The sequence below is a fragment of the Sminthopsis crassicaudata genome, chromosome 5 (genome assembly GCF_048593235.1).
Source record: "Sminthopsis crassicaudata isolate SCR6 chromosome 5, ASM4859323v1, whole genome shotgun sequence".
In the NCBI taxonomy this organism is placed as follows: Eukaryota; Metazoa; Chordata; class Mammalia; order Dasyuromorphia; family Dasyuridae; genus Sminthopsis; species Sminthopsis crassicaudata.
Genome location: NC_133621.1, coordinates 85,634,422 through 85,655,904, shown reverse-complemented (window position 1 = coordinate 85,655,904; position 21,483 = coordinate 85,634,422). Strand labels below are relative to the sequence as shown.

Sequence of the window (21,483 nt, the reverse complement as noted above, 5' to 3'; positions counted from 1 at the left end):
GTTTAAGTATAGCCTTTGACAAATATTAGTGGCTAAGTCACTGTTTCTGCCCAAGGCAGCTCTTTTAAACCAGTGAGCATTAAGCACTGGTGGAAAGTTTTCCACACTGAAAAAAACCAAATGAACAAACAGAACCACCCCCATTCCCCAGCCACACAAGGTTAAGGCAAGTCTAATACTTCTATTGAACACTTAGTGTTGGGCTATGAATATGGATGGCTAGTAGACATTTACTAGTAGATTTACTATGTGCCAAGAGCCTTGAATTCAGAAAAAGAAGATCAAGGTTTGAATCCGGCCTCTGTGACTCATTCTTTGTGTGATTTTGGGGTAAAAGTAATTTCTCTTTTCTAGGCCTCAGTTTCCCCAATGTAAATGTAACATGACTACTCTGGACCCCATTGCCTGAGAACCAGGTATGTTACATTCCCCCCTTTCCCCCAGGGTTCTCTGGCGCCTTTAAAAAGGGTCTCGGGGTATCTAGCAAGTGCTGTTGGTTTAAGTAACCTCCACATTGTCCTCCTAGTTCTAGAGGTTCCCTGAACCCCATTTTATTTAATTACTTAACAAGCAGATTAGGTTTTTACAAAGGATTATTTACTTCAAAGGCATAAAAAGAACAAATATATGTACTTCTTACCTTCCAGCCCCTGGGGAAGCAGAATGATCTCCTCAGTCTCTCCTACATCGTCTGGTCCCCTTGGTTGAATGTCAGCATCCTGGCTTCTCAGAGGTTCCTTGCTAAATTGACAAGGAAATTCTGGTTCCAAGGTCATCATGACTTGAGCATCCTAGGTCTGGGGACTCCTCTGCCTGTGTCCGGAACAAACAAAACGGAAGCAAAACCTCAACTCTGATTTTCAGGGCTCTATGGGGTACAGAGAGGAGGTGACCCTACCCCATCCCCCAGCCCACCAGCTTATTCATGGCACAAGTGTTGGGGGTGAGCACACCCTTCACCCGCTGGGCACTGTTGGGAAGAGGGAAGGAGATGGAGTCTGGTCCATCTATGAAGTCAATACGAAGAGGCTGCTCCTGGTATGGGAGCACAGGATGCCTTCTCCCAGAATCAAGTCCTTGCCATCCCTTCCCTGGGTGCCTCCATCCTAGATGCTCCTAGCACATGCAGCTCAGCAAAGCCCCATTGTGTAAAAAATTAGCTTGGGGAAAATAAAAATTACTCATCTCCATCTCAGCTCTAGATTTCACAACCAGGCAAGCTCCTGGTGGGCCAAAAAGAGCATTTCAGGGCAGCTAGGTGATACAGTGGATAGAGCACCAGTGCTGAAGTCGGGAGGACCTGAGTTCAAATCCAGCCTCAGACACTTAACAACTCCCAAGTGTGTGTATCCAGGGATACAATTTAACCCCAATTGTATCAGAAAAAAAATTAGTTATTTAGTGCAACACAAAAAAAATCAAACTGGACCAGGGAAGAACTAAGCTTGTGCAGCTACATAATTTGGGGTTAAGCTGGAAAATTCAGACCTTTTTGTAAACTTTTACACAATTACCCCACTTCCCTTTCTCCACTCTATAAATTCTCACCGTGGTCCTTATATACTTTACCACATTAGAATCATAAATAGGAAAAAATACTTTTCTTGATCACACTGTAAAAACTAGCATGTTGTACTTGGTATCAAACAGAAGCAGGCTCAAATCTTACCTCTAGATATGTGACACATCATTTAAACTCTGTGTGCCTCAGTTCCCCAATCTGTAAGATGGGGATAATAATACCTTTAATGAACTCCCAGGATTGTTGTGAGACGATGGATGCCAGTACAGCCCATTGCAAACTCAACAACGCTATAGTAATGTCAACAATTATTATTCAATAGTTCTTTCTTTTCTGACAGCCCATATGCTATTCTCTCCCTAGGCCATAACTGAAGCAACACCTAGCTGGAAACGAGACACCTGTGGGTGCTGCAGGAGGACTTCACACTATACGTGGACTTCAGGGCTCTCTGGGCAACTCTCCCAATAAAATTCTCTTCTGCACAGGTGGTGTGAACTTCAGTCATGCTGGCAAGGCTCCTGACTGCAGTGAGGGGGAGGAAGCCGAGACCAGCTGCAGTGTCTTTTTCTATTTTTATCCTCCTTCCCCAGTGAACATAGCCTTTCAGGATTTTCCAGTTCTTTCTCTAAGCAAAGTAAATCCAGATAGCAAACTCCCTTCCTCCCCTTTTTGTTCATTTCACTACGAGGGGACCTTATTATAAGAAAATTTAAGAAAATGCAATGTGTTCATTTCTGCCTTGCAAATTCTGACTTTACAAGTGCTTTATCTCCTTCCAAAAAGAAAAATCTTCATTTTTAGAAGGTTCTTACGGTCAGTCAATAAACACCTGTTAAGTTCCTAGTAAGTGCCAGGCATTTTGCTAAGCACTGGGAACACAAAGAAGGCCCCAAGGCTATCCCTGTTCTCAAGGAGCCCACAGTCTAATGAGAGATATATATACAAACAGCAGTGTACAAACAAGCTATCTCAGAAAATATTGGAAATAATCAACAGAGGCAGTGGGTTAAGAAGCTTGGGGATTTTAGCTGAAATCTGAAGGAAGCTGGAACAGGCAGGACTAGAGATGAGGAAGGAGAGAGTAAAACCCTAGGGAACAGCTAGTGAGAATAGTTGGGGAAACATGGAGTGTCTTGTTGGAGGAACAAGGAGACCAGCCTCTGGGGATTGAAGGTGATATGGTAGAATGGAGATAAGTCTGGGGAAAATGGCTGGGGCAGCTAGGCTATGAATGTCGACCAGAAGATTTAAGCACCAGAAGCAATCCTCTACATTGCTCAAAAAAGTCTTAAGTACTGCCTCTGTAATAGCCAAGTGAGAAAAAGCACGAGGTTATGAGAATGGAAAGAGCATCAGACTTGCAATCAGAAGACCTTTCAAATGCTCATTTGGGCAAGTCAGTCTGCCTCTGTTTCTTCATCTGAAATGAAGAATGCCAGGCTGAATTTGCTGGTCTATTCGGAGGGATAAAGAAATCAACTGAATAAAATAATACAGCCTAGAGTACTCTCCATCTTTGTGTTCTCTGATTTGAGCCCTGATTCAAATAAACGTTGGTATGCTGATATATTTCGGGAGTAGCTGAACCATCTAGAGGTTCTTAACCTGGGGTCTATGAATTTATATTTAAAAACATTTTGTAACCATAATTCAGTATAATTGGTTTCTTTTGTAGTTCTTTGTATGTTAACTTTATTCATTAAAAACATTGTTCTGGGGGCAGCTAGGTGGCACAGTGGATAGAGCACCAGCCTTGAATCAGGAGGACCCGAGTTCAAATCTGGTCCCAGACACTTAACACTTCCTAGCTGTGTGACCTTGGGCAAGTCACTTAACCCCAGCCTCGGGGGGGGAAAATTGTTCTAAGAAAGGATCCATAGGTATCAACAGGCTGACAGAGGGGTCTAAGATACACAAAAAAGGTGAAGTTCCATTGATTTAAAGGACTAAAAGTTAAACATCTCTGCTGAGTAAGATTCCTAGAAAGTTAAAGACCTCCTAACAGTTGCTAACAGCAAACATCTTTAGTCTATTTGACTTCTGCCATGTTAGTTTCCAATTCTCATCTCTATGTCCTCAAGAACCCATTGGCAATTTTCATCCTTTTCCCATTTGGTCTTTACCTAAAGACATCTTTTGAAGGGACAGAACTGGGAGATAGATTAATTTAAAGGATAAAGATAAGAAACAAAGATGACTCCAAAGTTTCAAATCAGACAACCCAAAACAATGGTGTTTTCACTGATAGAAAAGGGAGTTGGGAAAGACTTGGTTCTGAGATTAGGAAGAGAAAGGGAAAGATGGTTTAAACTGAGTTCTATCTAATTGGAAATGAAAACAGACCAAATGAAATTGTCTTGAAGGTAGTTGGAAATAGGTGACTGAAAAAGAGAGCCATGACAAAGCTTTTATGTATTGTAGCCAAGATTTGAAAACTGAATTTCCTATATGTTATTATACATTATTATTATTATGCTTTTTTACAAAATAAATATGTGTCATGGAAAATAGAATTTCTTGGCATTAAGGATAAATGTGTGTATAGTTATGCCTATATATATGCATATACATATATTTATACACACACACACACACACACACACACACACACACACACACACACACTTTGGTTTTGCATATTCTAACCATGTGGCCATCACTTCCATCAGTGCAAAGTGTAAAGCAGCTGCATTTTCTCAATCTATGTGATTCTTTTCCATTTCTTTTCATGTCCTTTGTTCTTTCCATGTTAAGTATAATAACCATGGTTATAAAGCTGAGTTTTGTCTAAGGCTTTCTTCTTTTCTTTCATCTCTTAAGCTCTCACAGGCTCAAAGATCATCTCTATACACATTATTTACAATTCCATATATCCAGCCCTGCTTTCTTCTGAGCTCAAGTACCACACCATCAATTTCCTAATGAATATTTCAAACCAGATCTCCTATGGGCATCTCAAACTCCACTTGCCCAAAAAGAACTCATCATTTCTCTTCCAAACCTACCCCTGTCCTAAATTTCCATATGATCACCAAGGGCACCAATATCCACCCAGTGTTCAGATTGCCCATTTATTATTCCTCTTACACATAACTGAGATCATGGACTCATGATACATGTTCTCATGAGATACATGTTCTCAATGATGTGGGAAGGTGGATATAGCCTTGGATTTGGAGTCAGAGAACATAGTAAATCAGATGCTTATATAATTTGTTACTGTTTAATCATTTCAGTCCTAACTCTTCCTGATCCTGTTTGGGGTTTTCTTGGCAAAGATACAGGAGTGATTTTGCCATTTTTTCCCCTGGTTCATCTTAAAGATAAGGAAACTGATGTAAACAGGTGTCTGAGGCCAGATTCTATTCCCGGCGTATTTCATATAGCAGTCAACAAATCTAAGGCCACCTTCAGCTGACTTAGAAACACAGTAATCATGGCCCGGCCATACTCTGTCTGCCCTGTAGCATACCAGATCTTTAGTATTTCTTTTCAGTTATGACAAACACATTTTAGGAAGGACGTTGGGAATCTGGAAAGAGTCCAGAGTCTCTATGAACAAGCTCATGTTATGTGCCAGACACTGTAATAGATGTCACAGGAGATAAAAAAGCAAAAACAAAAGTCTCTGCCTACAAGGAATTTATATTCTATTCCAACTATCCTTGAAGACCTCCCTTTTATCTCCATGAAGCCTTTTGTAATCACAGTCCTGGAGAGGTGAGAGGGATCTCGGTAGCCAAGTCCTCCAATCTTTATATGAAAAGAATCCCCACTAAAACATTCAGTATTATGTTGCCAAGCAGAGTGCGGGCAATTGTAAGAAAAACCTTCATCCTTAAATTTAGATTAGATGAAATAAGAAATGAAACTGACAATAATTAACTTGGCCATCAACATCTGAAAAAGGAATGATCTTTTACTTCCCAAGAATTCTTATGATGCTTTTAATTAGTAATGCATAATTTAGCACCTGGTTGTTATTGTCTTATATTGGCCATTCACATTGTTATATGTTGCTTTTCTTGTCTTAGATCATAATGTCCCTGAGAGGTAGAATTACCCTACTCTGGTATTCCCTATAGCATCTAGGATGGAAATAAGTATACATTTGATACTTATTAAGTACTTGTTAAATGACTTGCTCATTCCTTGTCTTGTGGCTTACGATGGTAGGGAACAAAATCCCCATCAAAAATTGTCCCCAGTTCAACTTTATCACTACAAAATAATCTCACTAGGAACAAACTGATTCTGATGAGGAAACTGGGGCATCAAATTTGGGGAGACACCAAGGGAAGGAAGTATCAAATGCATCTGCCCCAGACATGAAAGTATATTGTTATATTGCAAATATACCTAGTGCCAGGGATTAGCTCTTAGAAAACACAGGGAATCTTCATGAATCAACCAGCGTGTCTCTATACTGTGTCCTAGAAGCCATTGCCCAAGAAGACACGGCAATGGAGATAAGGAACAGATTTTTCTTTGGTTTGTTGTTCTGTAGACCAGGCTCATTATACAACCAGACATTTTTCATTTTTGGACAAGATGGAACTGCTTCTTTTGGCTTTTGGCCAGCTGGCTCTTGTTTGTAAGGGGTAAGGGTGATCAATAGGAAAGGATGAGAATCTATCATTTTTCATGCCTTGCTTGACACAATCTATATTTAAATGAGTATACTGTATTCAGAGGCCTGAAAGGATGTTCAGACCTGGTTGAATGGGCTGGGCTGCTGCTCTTTATTCTTTTTTTCCTAGTAAATTTATTTTTACTATACATTGCTTTATGAATCTCGTGGAAGATAAAAATCAGATCAAAAGGGAAAAACCATGAGAGAGATAAAACAAAAAAGAAGTGAACATAGCTTACGTTGATTTATATTCAGTCTCCTTAATTCTTTTTCTGGATGCAGATGGCATTTTCTGTCCAAGGTTTGGATCATCAAACCACTGAGAAGAACCAAGCGTTTCATAATTGATTATCACATTGTGTACAATGTGTTCCTGGTTCTGCTTGTTTCGCTCAGTAACAATTCATGTAAACTTTTCCAGCCCTTCCTAAAATCATTTTGTTCATCATTTTTATAGAACAATAATATTCCATTACCTTCATATACTTGTTCAGCCATTCCCTGACAGAAAGACATCTACCCATTTTTCTATTTTTCCCATTTTTAGCCTCTACAAAAAGGTTGCTCTTTATTGTTGGCTTAAGTGTGAGGCTTCAGGGAGTGCAAAATATTGTGCTGAGCAGGACACTCCTGGGATCTCTCCATCTTATGGAAATGTCCCTCACTGAAGTATTTTATTCTTTACCAAGACATTCTTTATAATCCTCCTTTCTCCTCCTTAGCAAACTTTGGGTTGCTCATTAAACAATTTACTAATATATCATTATACTTCAGATTTTCTCTTTCTTCTTTCCTTCTACTCTCATACTTCCCCTTTCTTTAGCTTTTTTTCTTATTTTTTTCTCTTCTATATAAAATAGGCATACAAATTATAATAATGAGATTTAGAATTGGGGTAACCAAATGAAATTAGGTTTAATTGAGATCTAGTGGCAGATTGGGGGCACAGGGAGTCAAATAGAGCTCTCCTGCAACCCCTTTGGATTAGACACAAGAATACAGAGTTAAATGAGGTTATTAGTAGTCCCCTGTAAAGGAATTTACAGACCCGAAAACCTAGATTGATAAAGGATCATGGGATTTGGAAATAAAGTTAAAGTCTAGTTAGTAAAAGGTGAAGGTAGAGATAAAAGAGCACCAGAAATAAGATTCCAGTAGACGGAGATCCTTTGCGGCCAGGCGTAAGGCTGCTATGTTAGGAACCTCTGCAAAGAGAGGGTTCCAGTTTGGCTCTTTTATAATGAGAGATTTAGCTAAAGGGGCCTGTGGATGGTGTCCCAAGTTGACTCAGATCCTGTGGGGGCTGGAACAGGCCCAGATCTCCTATTGGAATTCAAAAGGGTACATTTAACAGGATCTGGGAATCAAAGGTCCTAGCTTTTTTAATTTATAATGCATCAACTAGGAGGGGCTGGGAATTAGAAAGGATTCGTTTCTTAAAGGGATCACAGCCCACATCATTCCCTGAAAGGATTAGTTTCTTTTTTTTTTTTTAAATAGGTTTAATATGTAATTTTAATTTTAGTGCCAGAAAATGCTGTTTGCCATAACACTGTGGTTTTTATTTTGAAATAAAGTCATATAGGAAACAGCATCGTGTCACTATACAAAGAGTTAGCTCTGAAGTAAGAGGATGTGGGTTCACAAAGCATTAGTTTCTTAAAGGGAGAACAACCCACATCAATAACAAACCATAATTTCATGACACCCCCCCAATTTGTTACCTATATGGGGTCACAAAACACAGTTTCAGAAGTTGGGATGTACCCAAAGAAATACTAAAGAGCGGAAAGGGACCTGTATGTGCCAAAATGTTTGTGGCAGCTCTTTTTGTAGTGGCTAGAAACTGGAAGATGAATGGATGCCCATCAATTGGAGAATGGTTGGGTAAAATATGGTATATGAATGTTATGGAATATTATTGCTCTGTAAGAAATGACCAGCAGGAGGAATACAGAGAGGCTTGGAGAGACTTACATCAACTGATGCTGAGTGAAATGAGCAGAACCAGAAGATCCCTGTACACTTCAATGTTGTATGAAGATGTATTCTGATGGAAGTGGAAATCTTCAACATAAAGAAGATCCAACTCACTTCCAGCTGATCAATGATGGACAGAAACAACTACACCCAGAGAAGGGACACTGGGAAGTGAATGTAAATTGTTAGCACTACTGTCTATCTACCCAGGTTACTTATACCTTTGGAAGCTAATACTTAATGTGCAACAAGAAAAAGGTATTTACACACATATATTGTATCTAGGTTATATTGTAACACATGTAAAATGTATGGGATTGCCTGTCATGTAGGGGAGGGAGTAGAGGGAGGGAGGGGAAAATTTGAAAAATGAACACAAGGGATAATATTATAAATAAAATTACTCATGCATATATACTGTCAAAAATTTTTTATAATTATAAAATTAAAAAAAATTTAAAATAACCAAAAAAAAAAAAAAAAAAAGAAGACGTTGGGATGTAGGTGATCCCTCTAAGGGTACAGGTCATAGCAGAGATACCTTCATCCTATAATACCCTAGTCTATCTACTCTCCTAGATCCTCAATAAGGATTTACCTCTGATACTTATGACATTTCTGTAGGCCTCTTGACATTTCATTAATGCATCTGGAACATGCATATTGTCCATCCATTACTTTTTCCTCTTGCTACATGATTGGACCACCTCTTTCTTGAGTCATATAATTCTCTAATGGTATCTTTTATCTCATTTGTCTTGTTCAATTCATTGTGAATAATAAGATTTGTGCTTATTAATAAGTATGTACTATATACATTTATATTATGATAAGCATACATATGATATAACTTTTCAAAGTATACTGATGTTAAAAATATGAGCTTTTCTAATATGATAAAAAGAGAAAATTATGGATGTTGAAGGGGATGTGGAAAAGTTGGGACACTAATGCATTGTTGGTGGAATTGTGAACTGATCCAATCATTCTGAAGAGAAATTTGGATTATGCCCAAAGGGCTATAAAACCGACCCAGCACCTAGGTAACATCAAAAAAGGGGGAAAGGATCTATTTTGTACAAAAATATTTGTGGCAGCCTTTTTGTAGTGACTAAGAATTGGAAATTGAAGGGATGCCCAACAATTGGGAAATGGCTAAGCAAACTGTGGTATACAATTGTAATAGAATATCATTGTACCATAAGAAATGACAAGTAGAATGATTTCAGAAAAACCTGGAAAGATTTACAGAAACTAATACAAAGTGAAGTGAACAGAACCAGGAGAACATTATACATAGTAATAGCGACATTATTCAAAGAAGAATTATGAATGATTTAGATATTCTCAACAATAGAATAATCCAAAAAAATCCCAAAGGACTAATGATAAAGCATACAATCTGCCTCAAGAGAAAGAATTGATGTTGTTTGAATACAGACCGAAGCATACTACTTTTTTTTTTTTCAGGGATCAAACAAGTTTAATTAATCTCAGAGTGAGAAAAATGCTTGCAAGCAAAAGCTCCCACCCCTGCTGAGAAAGAAGACAACATGAAGTATACTATTTTTCACTTTCTTTCATTTATTTTCGTTTATTCAGGTCTTCTTATAGAAAATAACTAATGTAGAACTGTCTTATATGATGGCTCATGTATAAACTATATTTGTTTAGTGTCTCGGGGAGGAGTTAATGGAGGTTAGGAGGGACAGAATTCAGAACTCAAAACTTAAAAAAAATATTAAAAAAGAATTTTTTTACTATGCAATTGGATGGAATATATATCTACATAAATCTGAGCTTTTGTTTCAGAAAGTAATTTAGGGTCATTTAAAAGTACTATGCATCTTTCCAAATGCAATTTAACCTATTCTCCTATTCTATGTGCCACTCTTTGTCCATCCACCATGATAAATGAAGAACATAAACTCATAGATAAACTCTATTGGTTTCCCATTTACCTGAATATTCTGGTTTGGACAATAGACATTCTTCATCTGCTCAATTTTCTTGTGTGAATAGACTTAGCTCTTCTGGGAATGATCACAGAGCTCCTTTATGAGGGTCTCAAATGTTCGAGAGCTTGATGCAACCAACACCATATCATTTGGAGGAATCCCACTTTGATTTGTTATCTGGGTTGGACATTAAATTAAATTATTTATAATATAATATATATTATATATGTATATATATAATATAATATAATATAATAAATATAATATAATAAATATAATATAATATAATATAATATAATATAATATAATATAATAAATATAATATAATATAATATAATATAATATAATATAATATAATATAATATAATATAATATAATATAATATAATATAATATAATATAATATAATATAATATAATATAATATAATATAATATAATATAATGTAATGTAATGTAATATAATATAATATAATATAATATAATATAATATAATATATGCCATGGGTATAAAACAAAAACAAGAAAAAGCCTGCTCTTGAGAACTTGACATTATCTGGAGTGAGTGTGGGAGAGGATAACTTTTAAATAGATAAGAAAATAGGAGAGATTATCTGAAAAGGGAGATTATACTAAGGACTAATGGGATTAGCAAAGATTTACCATTGGAAAATGCACCAAAGCTGAGCCTTGGGGAAAGCTAGAGATTCTAAGAAGGAAGTAAAGAGAGAATACACTGAGCGATGATTGAAGAGATATTCTCCAAGACAATAAACATCTTATGCCTTGCTCAATACTAATAAACAGATAAATATTTCTGCTGTTACACCTTTGGAGAAAATGTATGACTTTGACAGTGTGATGGGTGATTGAGTTTAAATATTGACTCTGTTATTAATTACCTTTGCTGATCTTGGTCAAGATATTTCACTCTTCTGGTCCTTGGTTTCTTCACCACACCTTGAATGTGGAATAGATGGCCTCCACGATTACCTAGTTGTAAATTAATGATACTATGAATACATCTACAGGAAACCATTTGTTAAAGAAGCAATATCAGAGAAAAAAATAAAAGAAAATTCTCAAAATGCGGGCATTCTTCTAGATTCTTGGACTGAGAAAAAAGAAATGTTTTGTTTTGTTGTGTTTTCCTTCCTCCATCAGTGCATTTAGAAGGCTGGAAAACCAAGAACAAGAAGGAATTAATTGTGCCATCTTGTCCCAACTGCCTTTTTTCTGCCCATACAATAGTCTTTACTCACTTCATCTTTCTATGTGATTCCTTTTTTTCATATCACTCTGTTGAATTCCGAACCTCACCCCCATGTTTATGTACATTACAAATATCTTGAAATAGATGATCAGTGTAGGGAGCAGTTAGAACCTAATCTAGGTCTTTGGTCAGTGATGAAGTGCTCAGGGATAGAAGCTACAAACTGATTGATTTTCATTCATTTGCTCTTTTGGTTGGTCATATATTTGTGGGGGGAGGTTCCGATTTCCTTTAAACAATTTTTATTGATACCTTCTGGTTTTGCATCATATTCATCTCTGGATTAATTTCTGCCATTTCCATCCTAACCCTTCCATGAACCTTACCTAATAAGCTTTACCTTGTAATAAAGAAAAAAAATATTAGAACTACAACAATGCAATATTTTTTTTCAGAGCCAAGATTGTTATTGTATTTACAAAGTGATCGACCTCATTTTACTATTCTGCTCCATTACATAGTTATAGTTACCATGTAAATTGTTTTCCTGTCAATGCTTATCCATTTAGACCCATCTTCCTATATTTCCCTGAAATTATTTCTGATAACAATATTCTTTTATATGCATACACCACAATTGGTTTAGCCATTCCCCAATTGAGGGGCACTCAGTTTGTCTCCAATTCTTTGCTGAGCAAGTCAGCAAGTTTTTGGTTGAGTAAGTATATTTTCTTTGGTTATCATTAAAGTCAGGTAAAGTCCTACTCAGCAAAGTTAATCATGGCATGATGGGAACTCTGGAGTCTCAAATTTTATGCTGACTCAGATGCAGGTTCTACTTCATTGAAAAGGCTTTAGGAAAAGGTCTAGTGACAGTGTATCTGTCATCCAAAAACCATCTCATTTGAGTTCAGAGAAGTGAATCGCCAGATAAGCCACTAGATAAAGATTTTTTCCCCATTGAACAAAGATTGTTCTCTAAGGAGTAGAGAGCTTTTGTTGAGTCAATGGAAAGTCACCTATACTAATGAAATCGTGAAGCTTTTGAGATATATACATATATATATTGAAATGAGCATATATATGGAGACTGAATGTAAATCAATGCATGCTGTTTACTTTTTTCTGTTTTTTTCTCGTAGTTTCCCCTTTTGTTCTAATTTTTTTTCTTCTAACATGATTCATAAATGTGTATTGAAAAATCAATGTATATTTATAACCAGAAAAAATGTAAAAAAAAAATTTTACATGTAACTGGGAAACAATAAAGAATACTCGATTTTTAAAAATCAAAGGAGAGAGAATTGTTTTGGTCTTTTTAGTGTAGTACAGGCCTGTTATTTCATCAGCATAGGGAGTTCCTGGTAAGGAAACTCCCACACTCTGGCTTCTCCTGAACCTCCTCTTCACCTGTGAGTAATTTCCAGTAACCCTGATTGCTTAGCATTCTCCGAGTGCATTTTCCCTGGTCCAATTTTAGGATTTTCTAGTTGTAATAATGGCCATAGAATTAACTGCTGCAATGAGGCAATGTCTTGCTCTCTTAAATCCCTTGCCTTCTGCTGTTCCCACCTTGTTATCCCTAGCCCTAGATAATTTCCCTGATCATGTCCTGGAATCCCTCGGGCAGAAATCACAAAACTGTGCTATGTCCAATACAAATGAATGCTTTCTAATCACAGCCCTGATCTTATCTTTTCCTTACCTAACTCTATATTTGCATACATTATCTCAGGGCCTAAAAGGGACTGACTCCTCTCCCATTTTCGCCTGTGGAAATCTAGACAAGTAGCCAGACGGGAGGAGTTATGGTGGCCAAGCCCAATTTGATTATGCATGTTGCTGAAACTGCCTAATTGTTGGCAGATTGGGGTCAAGTCTGAAACCCATCATTTCTGTTTAAATCACTATGGATGAATGAAAAAGCATTTGTTAAGCACTTACTATGATGCTGGGAATTAGGGCTAACCCCAGGAAAAATTATGGAACAAATGAAATTAGTCCTTTTTGTCCCACCTCTATCCTTTCAGGGTACCATCTGCTTGATACCTAGTGCCATCCATTTCTTGCTTAATGCCTAGAGTTCCTTATGAGGTATCCATACACTGGTCTGCTCTGGTGTAGCCTGTCATGTTCAGACCTGCAGACCTCTCTTATCCCCTTTCCCACGCTGTATAAAATGCAATTCAGCTTAATTCACCTCAATTCAATGAATATTTTATTATCCTCTAATATCTTATATTTTTATAACCACTTCAAGAGGTACTTTTATATACGTGATTCACTAGATAATGATCAAGTGGGATAGATGTAGTATGGAAGTCAAAGCTGTTACAAATAGGAGCAGTAGCAGATCTGTGGAGAAGGGGGCAATTTGTGGCCAAAGAAGAACTAGAGAACATTATGAAATGCAAATGGATAATTTTGATTACATTAAATTAAAAAGGCTCCGCATAAACAAAACCAATCAGTCAAAATTAGAAGGAAAGCAGAAAGCCGAGGGAAATTTTTATTGGCAGTGTTTCTAATAAAGGCTCCATTTCTAAAAAAAAATTGACTCAAATTTATAAAAATATAAGTCATTCCCTAATTGATAAATGGTCAAAGGTCATGAATAGATAATTTTCAACTAAAGAAATTAAAGCCATTTCTAGTCATCTGAAAAAAATGTTCTAAATCATTATTGATTAGAGAAATGAAAATTCAAACAACTCTGAGCTACCACCTAACACCTATCAGAGATAAGGGAAAAATAGGCACATTAATGAACTTCTGGTGGAATAAGAGACTGATTCCATTTTATGAAACAATTTGGAACTGTGCCCAAAGGACTATAAACCCTTTCACTCAGCAATAGCACTGCTAGGTCCCAAAGAGATAAAGGAAAAGGAAAAGAATCTATACGTACAAAAATATTTCTATCAGCACTTTTTTGTGGTGGCAAAGAACTGGAAATTCAAGGGAATGCTCATCAGTTGGGGAATGTCTAAACAAGTTGCAGCATATAATTATGATGGAATACTATTGTGCTGTGAAAAATGATGAGAAAATAGTTTCAAAAAAACATGACAAGACCTAATTGTTGCAAAGTAAAATGAGAAGAACCAGATCATTGTGCAAAAAAATAGTAATGTTTTAGTGATGATCAACTGTGAAAGACTTGGCTATTCTGATCAATAAAATGACAAAAGACAATCCCAAAAGGTTTATGCTTTTTAAATGCCATCCAACTCCAGAGAGAGAACTCAAGAACTTAGTGCAAATTGAAGAATATTTTTTTCTTTATTTTTCTTGCTTTAAAAAGAAATATGGCTAATATGAAAATATGTTTTGCATGATTTCAAATGTGTAATTGATAACATATTGCCTTCTTAATGGGTAGAAGGAGAATTTGCACGTCAAAAATTTAAAAGAAAAGAATGTTTAAAATTAAGTAATGAAAATATTTTTAAAAATAAAAAAGGAATAGGAGCAGTTCACATTTCTGTACAAAGTACTCTTTTCATAACCTGAGTGCAAGTCTATTAAATTCTACTGACCATGAAAGTTCATATTTGCATGTTTTTTCTTCACTAGAGATGCAAAGATGTCACTAGGATTTATAACTTTTCCCTCATTTCTCTTTTGTTAGCAAGGGAAAGCTTGACTAACATAATGAAAAATAAGTTAAAGGAGAAATAGACAAACTCCTTCAGTACTGGGTATGCTTCTTCCCCAACTCCTGACAATGCAAATATTAACATCCCCATTATCAACATTGGAGGATAAGTGCTCTGCAAGGTCACTGACAAAGCAGAAATTGAAAAACAGACCTCCTGACACTAAGTCCAGGTTTTGTTTTTTGGTTTTTTTGGCTTTTCTTTTTTTACAAGCCCATGCTGCTTCTCACAACCACAGAGACTGCCCAGGCCAAAAAGAAACTCATCACCTGGTGGCCAACCTTCTGGTAATGTTCTGCTCCAAATTTAGCTGAGCCGGGCCTCAGATGACAGACACCTGGTCTTCGGAGAGTTCTGTCCCCAAAGCCTTTTCTGCTTCCCAACCTGCCAGAGTCTGTACTCAGCAGAACCCTAGAAAAAAAGGAAAATCTAAGGTCACCTTCATATCACAAGGAGGCATTGGGGTTGTATTGGAGCATTCGTGGCCACACTCCATTGTGCCATTTTGAATGTTTTCTCTGGCTTTCTCCCATGCTTGGAATACTCTCCCTTGTCCTCTCTGCTTCCTGGCTTCCCTCATGTCCCAGATAATGTCCCACCTTCTCCAGGAAACCTTTTCCAATCCCTTATCTTAAATCTTCATTCTAGTGTCTTCCCTCTCTTGATAATTTCCTATTTACCTGTATATAACTTTGCTCAGACATACTTGTTTCTCTGTTATCTCCCCCTTTGTTTTTTATTTAGTATTTTATCTTTCCCTAGTGACATGTGAAAACAATTTTTAACATTTGTTTTTAAAATTTTGAGTTCCAGATTTTTTTCCCTTCCCTCCCTCATTGAAAATGCAATCAATTCAACATAGTTAATACACGTGTAGTCATATAAAACATTTCCATAATAGTCATGTTATAAAAGAAAAATGCAAAACAAAACAAACCTTCAAGAAAAATAAAATTTTTAAAATATACTTTAATCATTCATATTCAGATGCCATTATGAATATGGATAACATTTTTCATTATTCATTCTTCAAAATTGTCTTGGATCATTGTATTGCTATATAGTTCCCTTTAGAATGAAGTCCTTGAAAGGATTCTTTTGCCTTTCTTTGAAAGTCAAAAGCTTAGAAGTGTGTGGCACACAGTAGGAACATAATAAATGTTTATTGACTGACTGACATTCATTAAAATCCACACATTCACAAAGCAATATCTACCAATAAAAATCCTACTTTATGTTTTGTGATCTTGAGCATGTTACCAATCCCTTCCCTGAGTTATAAAAAGAAGCTGGCATAATGGATCAAAGGTTCTTAACTTGTTTTGTCTTATTGATCTCCTTGGGCATTTCTGGTGAAGCCTTTTCAGAATAATGGCTTTAAACACATAATTACAAAGGAAACCAATTATATTGTAATGTCATCAAGATATTTAAATAATCAAAACTTCACAGGACCCAGCTTCAGAAACATTGTATGATCTGTAAAGAAGAAAGGAAACCAGCATCTACTAAGCACCTACTAAGTGCCAGATCCTATATTAAATATCTCACAAATCTCTCATTTGATCTTCATAAAACCCTGGAAAGCTGGGATTTATTTATTATTTTATTTATCAATATTAATTTATTTTATTTTAACTTAAATTTAATTTTAATAATAATTAATTAAAATAAATATTATTTATTATTTTATTATTAAGGAAACTGAGGCAGATGGAGGCTAACCGACAAGAGTCACACAGCTGCTAACTGAATATGATCATATGTGAATTCAGGTCTTGCTGACTCTAGGGGAGGGAAGGAATAAGCATTTATTAGGCACCTATTATATGCCAGGTACTATCTTAAGCACTTGACAATTATTATTTCATTTGATCCTCACAACCAACCTGGAAAGTAGATGCAATAGCAGTATATTATCAAAATAATAATTTTACAGTTGGGAAAACGAAGGTGGACAGAGGTCACCCCGCTAGTAAGATCACATTTGAACTTTTGTCTCTCTGATAGCAGGCACAGTGTTCTGTACCGTGGAGCTGCCTCTAAGAATGCTCCTTCAATCCATGATCCTAATTTGACCTCTGAACATCCTTCTAGAGTAGGGCTCCAGCTTCAGTCCACATCCCTCGCATCATCACTCAAATCCTCGAAGCTGATTGGGCTTCCAGAATGAGACTAGTATATTGAAAGAAAGCCAATTGCAGGGAGGGAGTCAGAGCCCAGAGCCATCTAGGTGATTCTCAAGCACCTGGGTGCTTCAGGTGACATGTTCCAGTCTCTTCTTGCTACCTCCGGAGCCCAAGACAGGCACCAGACTGTGTGACATAAGGGCCAGTCACCTCAGCCGCAGGAAATTAGGTCAGTGGCTCTAGGTTAAGGAGGGAGGGGAATGAAGCTCTGCCAGTCACCGTTGCCACAGGGCTGCTGGAGGGCAGCCTTAATCTCCTCACCTCCTTCCCTCCCTCTGTGGGAAGAGACAGACCTTGTCTCATCTGAGGACAGGCTGAGAGTCCGCCTTTCATTCTTTGCCCCTGCCCGCCCACCAGGGGATTCCCCTGGCTGGTAGAGGTGACTTTGAACACTGGTCCTTTTACCCTCTCTCCCGACCAGAAAACAAGAAAGGCATCTGAACACATAAAGGAGCTCCTCTTTGAGAAAACTTTCCTCCTCTACTTCCTTTTCCCCATAATCTTTCCTTCTTTCTTTCCCTCTTTCCTTTCCTTCTTATCTTCCATCCCTTTCCCTTCTTTATATTTTTTTTCATTCTTCTTCACCCTTGTTACTACTTCTTCCTTTTTCTTATCTCTCTTCCTGCATTTCTCTTCTCATCCTCTACCTTCTCTTTATTCCCATACTTTCTTCCCCCCTATTTAAATCTCCACTTTATTCTACCTTGGTTTCCTCTGTTCCTCCTTCATTACCCTCTTAACTCTTCATGTCCTCCTTTCTTTTTTCTTTTTTCCTTTTCTTTCCACATTTCATCCTTCCTATATTTCCCTTTTCTTAATCCTTTTTTTTCTTCTCACTCCCCTTTTCTGTTTCCCTCCCTCCCCAATTAGATATACTAGGGATACCATATCTTTAAAAGGAGTTTGCACGGTAAGGGCCTTTTAAATGGGCGGACACAGTGCAACGGGAGATTGAGGCCCAGAAGTAATTTCTGTGGATATTAGGACTGCCCTTGGGTGGGATCTTGGCCACATTGAGATAGCTTTGTAATGGGTGACTCTCTCGCTGATTGGCTGTGTGTGTGACCTCACAGGCCCTTTATAAGCCCACTGCAGGCAGCAGACGCTCTCTTTAACCTGGTGCTCTTCACCCTGGTTCCCTAGCCTGGGTGGCCAAGCCGAGATGGGTAGCCAAAAGAGGTAAGGATTTTGGTAGTGAACACGTGGGCCTTCTGACCAGGTGTTCACTAGGGAACCAACAAGAAAGGGCATCAGTCAGGGCATTATGTGAGTAGGTATAATAAAGGCTTTTAAGATTACATGTGGCTGTTCTTGAGTGTGCTACTGGTTATTAAGCTATAGATTCAAGAGATTGTGGCCAGAGACCTTTGAAGGCCTCAGAGGAGGCGAGCCGGGTAGAGTTGACACTGCAAAGGTCAGTGGTCAAAGGTACTCTGGTGGGTCTAGTACAGACTAGTAATTGTAACTGCCAGGAGAGCACGTTACAAATGGCGCCCAATGTGGAGGCATCAGGAATTATCAAGTTTTGAAAATATTTAATATTCAGAATTAAGATTCTGAAAGATCCGGTAGAAATGCCACTTAGGAGGGAAGGCAGAGAAGCAATATGGACCCAGGTAACTCTGGGATCAGGCTCAAGGACACAGCTGAACATAATGCTTATATAAAGAGGTTAAAGAGCCAGATGGAAGATCTTTTAACAGAGATCACTACTGAAGAACAGCAGGAAGCTTGTAATCAAGCTCCCAGAAGGCTATCCCCACACCCAGTAAATATAGCTCGGAGAGGGAGCAACCTAGAGCTAATGCGTATGTATGACAGTATAGAGTACAAAATGCCACAGCAAGAGTTGCTGGAATTGCAGGTTTAAACTACAGATTGAGATAGAGAAAGAAGAAAAAGCTAGGTTACTACAGATAGAACAGGAAGAGTTCAAACCAGTGGCTGAAGCTAAGGAGGGAAATAAAAGAACCATGTGGACTTCAGTTGGAGAAATTCTTCTTAGCGTTTTGTTGGTTTACCTTGTGTATTATTGTCTTAAGGAATTCATTGGTTACTCTTCCATTGAGAAGAAGTTTAGTTCTTTTTATGTGCAAAGCTCGGGTTGGATTTTAAATCAGTCTTTGGGGAATTTTCCAATTCCTCTTCCCTCAGTCTCACCTTCGTGGGCCAAGGGAGAAGGGGGAGGAGGAAAAGGAAGGGCGATAACATCATCCGCACTGCCCATTAATCCATTCAAAACTCCTGTGTCTTCATTTCAAAGGACAGGAGTGGGCTTTATGGCCCAAGGCAAAAAGGAATTGTGGGAAGAAACTATTTTAATGACCTAGAAAAAATAACAACAGAATTCATATGGAAGAACAAAAGGCCAAGAATTTCAAGAGAAGTAATGAAAAAAAGATTAAATGAAGGTGGTCTAGCTGTACCTGATCTAGAACTGTATTATAAAGCAATAGTCACCAAAACCATTTGATATTGGCTAAGAAGTAGACTAGTTGATCAGTGGCATAGGTTAGGTTCACAGGGCAAGATAGTGACTAAAAATAGCAATCTGATAAACCCAAAGATCCCAACTTTTGGGATAAGAATTCATTATTGACAAAAACTGCTGGGAAAACTGGAAATTAGTATGGCAGAAACTAGGCATGGACCCACATTTAACACCACATACTAAGATAAGATCAAAATGGGTCCAAGATTTAGGCATAAAGAACGAAATCATAAATAAATTGGAGGAACATGGGATGGTTTACCTCTCAGACTTGTGGAGGAGGAAGGAGTTTGTGTCCAAGGGAGAACTAGAGATCATTATTGATCACAAAATAGAAAATTTTGATTATGCCAAATTAAAAAGTTTCTGCACAAACAAAACTAATGCAAACAAGATTAGAAGGGAAGTAACAAATTGGGAAAACAGTTTTACAGTGAAAGGTTCTGATAAAGGCCTCATCTCCAAAATATACAGAGAATTGACTCTAATTTATAAGAAATCAAGCCATTCTCCAATTGATAAATGGTCAAAGGATATGAACAGACAATTTTCAGATAATGAAATTGAAACTATTTTTATTATATGTTACATATATATAATAAAATATATTATTATATTATAATTTTTATTATATTATTATATCATATAATATTATTATATTATAATTATTATATAATAAAATATATATTATATATAATAAAATATAATATATATGTATATTAGTGTTCCAAATCACTATTGATCAGAGAAATGCAAATTAAGACAACCCTGAGATATCATTACACGCCTGTCAGATTGGCTAAGATGACAGGAACAAATAATGATGAATGTTGGAGGGGATGTGGGAAAACTGGGACACTGATGCATTGTTGGTGGAGCTGTGAAAGAATCCAGCCATTCTGGGGAGCAATCTGGAATTATGCCCAAAAAGTTATCAAAATGTACATACCCTTTGACCCAGCAGTGCTACTACTGGGCTTATACCCCAAGGAACTACTAAAGAAGGGAAAGGGACCTGTAGGTGCCAAAATGTGGCAGCCCTTTTTGTAGTAGCTAGAAGCTGGAAGATGAATGGATGCCCATCAATTGGAGAATGGTTAGGTAAATTATGGTATATGAATGTTATGGAATATTATTGTTCTGTAAGAAATGACCAACTGGAGGAATACAGAGAGACTTGGAGAGACTTACATCAACTGATGCTGAGTGAAACGAGCAGAACTAGGGGATCATTATACACTTCAACAATGATACTGTATGAGGATGTATTCTGATGGAAGTGGATATCTTCAACATAGGGAAGAGCTAATCCAATTCCAATTGATCAATGATGGACAGAATCAGCTACACCCAGAAAAGGGACACTGGGAAATGAGTGTAAACTGAGAGTATTGGGTTTTTTTGTTTTTGTTTTTTTGGTTTTGTTTTATTTTGTTTTGTTTTTCTTCCCAGATTATTTTCACCTTGCGAATACAATCCTTCCTTTGCAACAACAACAACAAAATTCGGTTCTGCACATCTATATTGTACTTAGGATATACTATAACATATTTAATATGTATGGGAATGCCTGCCATCTAGGGGAGGGGGTGGAGGGAAGGAGGGGAAAAATTTGGAACAGAAGGGAGTACTAGGGATAATGTTGTAAAAAAAAAAAAACCAAAAAAAAAATTACCTATACATATATACTGTCAAAGAAAATGTTATAATTATAAAAATTAATTTAAAAATGTTCAAAAAAAAAAGGAATTGTGGGGTATTGACTATAATCAGAAAAATTTAAAAAATACAGTTCAGTTAATTTCTAAGAAACCTTACAGGGATAAGATCTTGCAGTT

General features: G+C 37.1%; 1 long non-coding RNA gene across 1 annotated transcript in view; it reads right to left on the bottom strand.

Annotated features, from left to right (window-relative positions):
- Positions 1–706: 706 nt before the first annotated feature.
- LOC141542748 (uncharacterized) overlaps positions 707–21,483 on the bottom strand; it is a 31,999-nt gene continuing 11,222 nt past the window's right edge. Inside the window, exons 2-4 of the long non-coding RNA XR_012482247.1 lie at positions 15,235–15,376; positions 10,996–11,086; positions 707–813 (exon numbers count right to left, since the gene is read on the bottom strand). This is a non-coding gene — a long non-coding RNA (uncharacterized LOC141542748). The remainder of the gene's footprint in view (positions 814–10,995; positions 11,087–15,234; positions 15,377–21,483) is intronic.